Raw genomic sequence first — 3752 nt, 5'->3', positions numbered from 1 at the left:
AAGATGTTTTGAACTTAATTTGTCCTTTTATACTGAGCATTTTAAATACTTCCCTTTCTTCTGATACGGTTCACCAGTATTTAAAAAAAAAAATGTTATTGATCACCATCCTCTTGTCCTGTTTAGAGCAATCAATGGCACAGCCCATGGACTTTCTGTGTTGGCATTGCCAAGACCAGGTCTTATACCTCTAGGCTCTATTGTGGGGTTCCTCAGGGTTCAGTGTTTGGCCTGGTTCTGTTTATGATCAGCATTTTTAGGCAGACAATATCCATGTTCATTTCAACCATTCCTTCAGTTAAACTCAAAAATACCGAAATACTACTATTGGGCATTGAGTTCTCTGACACTTAAATTACGGACCAAGGTCATACTCCAATCTTGTTACTCCCCAGTGTAGGAATATTCATGTTTTATTTATTTTTATGTTAGTCATGTTTCTTTCAACTTTTCCAATATTTCTGTCAACCAAAAACCTGTCATTCATGCTTTTATTTCATCAAGGTTAGATTATTGCAACTCCCTTTTCTCTATCTGCAGCAAAAAATATGTCTTCTACCTACAACTAATCCAAAGTACAACAATCCTTTCATCTTTGCACTGGCTGCCTGTTAGCTTTAGAGTTGGTTTTAAAATGGTCTCACTTTTAAAGCGCAGAAGGGTGTGACCCCAAGCTATATGTCTGACATTATAACTCCCCATGTACCGTCACAGGCCCTGAGGTCTTCAAATGCTTTCCTGGTTGTTCCAAACCTGATTAAAAAGCAAGGGTGGCAGAGCCTTTGCCATCAGAGCCCAGTGGAAATTCTACATTGAATTATGCCTCAAGCAAACCCCCCTACCCACCTAAGAGAATCTAGTTATTTAACTATTGCAATTACAACTGGAAACACACTTTTTTAAGGTGCACAATCTCCAATGACCTAAGGTATGACTTAATCAACTTTAGTTTTGAAAAGCTCCTCTCTGCTTGAGCCACAGTGACTGGCAGAGTAAGTGCAATCCTGAGAGCAGTCCAACAGTTGGGGTAGATCTCTGATAGATCCTTGTCATGCATAAAAGTGTTAAGCTCAAGGAAGCTCATGGGCCAGCCTTCCATTTTGGGCGACTCAGCAACATAGGCTCCGATTTATGTTTTCCTCCATGAGTGCTGATGGCCGCATGCCCTTTAAAAAAAAAAGTAGTTTACTAAAGTAGTATTAAAAATTGTTTGCATTCCAGACGGCCCACAAGAACACACACGCCTATCAAATCAATAACAAAGCGGTTAAACTAGGCTATCTTTCGACTAAGGATAGGATTGAAGATGTAAAGGTTAACTTACACATAACCGTGATCAACTCCGCCAATACTGAACACCCACGGTAAAGGCGCCTATTCGCAACCCGTTGAACCCAGAGGTGAACTGTCTCCCGCTGCCCCCCCTTTCCCCTTCTCACACAGCTTCTCTGTGCACGGTACCTTCTCAGAAAGCACGGGCGCCAATTTGCCAATTCCCTGCATGGTAAAATGATAGAAGATACAGGAGGACTTTTTTTTTTTAAGTGCATGTGGCGCCCCCAATGTGTCATGAAAAAATGTCCGCTTCGCCCGTGCCAAAAAAACGCTACTGCCAGGGCCCCCCGACTCTGGAACAACCTCCCTGAGGACATTAGGATGGGTAGAACTTTCTCCTCATTTAAGTCTTTTCTTTATAGTTGGGCCTTCCTGTAAACCTCCCACTTTTATTGTTTTTTGTTGTATTGCTTATTTTATGTATTGCTTTACTTAATGGCTCTTTTTGACCCTACTGAACAGAATCATTAAAGCTTAATGACTCTGTTATCTGCTTTTATTCCAAAAAGCCTTTTGGAAACCATGTTTTGGGAAAGTGCTATATAAATAACTATTAAAAAGCATTTAATTCATAACACATTTCACATACCTTGTGAATATTAGTGGGTACTTGTACAAAAGTACCAAAGTGTGTTAGGATTACGCGCCAGCTGTAATTGCTACTGAGACATATGATGGATGAGGCAAATTTCATGGCAGACTGAACAAGCAGAGCAAACATTAGTTAACCTTTTTTGTATATCAGCACATAGATGGTGATGAGGGCTCTGCAGTGTAAGTGGATTTGAATGGTGAGTTGTCACCACGACGTTTACCATCAGTCCATCAGCTTTGCATATTGAGATCTTCTCACAATGTGGGTAAAATACCTATAATGCTAACACTTTTTAATAGCAGGTGTAAAAAAAAATAAAAAACCTAGTGATCGTATGTCATTGTGCAAATAACATATCCAGACAGATGTCAAATGTTGATAGCCGGAAGAAATGGACATACTATCCAAGTGCCCAGGGCTCTCAAGAAACCTGGTTCTGAAGTTATTTTTTGATCTTTTGACAGCCTATTCATGTCTAAATCAATGCTGAAGTCTGTGTGAGGCTAGACTATTTCATCCAGGAATGAATTTGGCTTTTAGTCCACTGAAGGATACACACCCTTCATCCATAGGAGGTGACCCCTGACTTGAGAGACAGCTCATTTGTATCAGAGGAGACACATGTTAGGCTAGACCCCTGCCAGGTAAGCAGTAGGGGTCCAGGGAGCAAAGGGACTATAAGATAAGATAGGACGTTTTATTTCTGGCATTGTTCAGGTTCCGTTAGAAATTCCATTGGATGTCCCTCATTTTGTCCACATGTCCGTCAATTTCTGCTTTCTTTGTGTTGGGATTTTAAACTCTGGTGGAATTCTGAGGACAATGGTTAACTGCTCCTCAGATCTCTGCAGGGTAGATCCAAAGGCTACTTATACTATCTTTAGAGCTAAGTTTTCTACTGCACGACTAAAACATCCTTTAAACGTACTGTACACATGTTCCACCCTAAAGAGTTCCTTCTCAAGGCTGTTTTCCAGAAGCACGGGGGTCATGTTTTTCTCAAATCCCTGATAGCTGTGAGGACTAGCCAGACCCTCTTCCGCAGTGCTGTGGAGGAGGGTCTGGCAGAACGGGGCTACAACAAAGTGGGAGACGACACCATGATAATGTAAAGTGTGTTGTAAAGTGTCAACTCAGACAAAGGCAAACCTAGGACATACCTAAACAACCTAGAAACATAACCTGTTTTAATCTGAGTTTTCTGTAGCTAAAACAACCTTTGAACCTTCGTACACCTGTTCCACCAAAACAAGTTTTTCCCCGAGGCTATTTTACAGAAGCACCGTTGCTCTGTCCGTGCAAGACGATTGTGATTGGTTTAAAGAAAAGCCAAAAAAACAGAGCAAGTTTTTCCCCCGATCCTGGTTAGAAAGAGATGAGATAAGATGCAAATGAATGGTATATAGCACAGTAGGAAGGTATGTAAACATGTGTAGTATGATAAGCTGTGGGAATTGGAAATGACTAAATTGGTTGAAAAGAATACCTTAATAACTTAACTGGTGCCAAGTACCATGTCCTAATTGCATAATTTATCTTAACAGTAACAGCAGGGGTACTGACTAGCTACTGCAGCACAGGTTGGCCACCAGTGAGGCATGACAACGTGCTGATAAGCTTTCAGTGACAAAGGAAACACAGAGACAAACGTCCTATTCCCAAAGTGAGCGACCCTCGTGTGATGAGTGATGGGACTGAGAAAAGACCAGCAGACCGACTGACTGTGTCTTGGATCAGAGATATCCGCACATACAGTGGGTACGGAAAGTATTCAGACCCCTTTAAATTTTTCACTCTTTGTTTCATTGCAGCCTTTTTCCAA

The 3752-nt window shown here is 41.2% G+C and overlaps 1 long non-coding RNA gene across 1 annotated transcript in view; it reads left to right on the top strand.

Annotated features, from left to right (window-relative positions):
• Positions 1-1158: 1158 nt before the first annotated feature.
• Positions 1159-3752, top strand: part of LOC117954674 — a 15978-nt gene continuing 13384 nt past the window's right edge. The window contains exon 1 of the long non-coding RNA XR_004658865.1: positions 1159-1180. This is a non-coding gene — a long non-coding RNA (uncharacterized LOC117954674). The remainder of the gene's footprint in view (positions 1181-3752) is intronic.

Source organism: Etheostoma cragini, chromosome 12, assembly GCF_013103735.1.
Source record: "Etheostoma cragini isolate CJK2018 chromosome 12, CSU_Ecrag_1.0, whole genome shotgun sequence".
NCBI classification, from domain to species: Eukaryota; Metazoa; Chordata; class Actinopteri; order Perciformes; family Percidae; genus Etheostoma; species Etheostoma cragini.
Note: the sequence above shows the minus strand (reverse complement) of the source record. Positions and strands in the feature narration are given on the sequence as shown.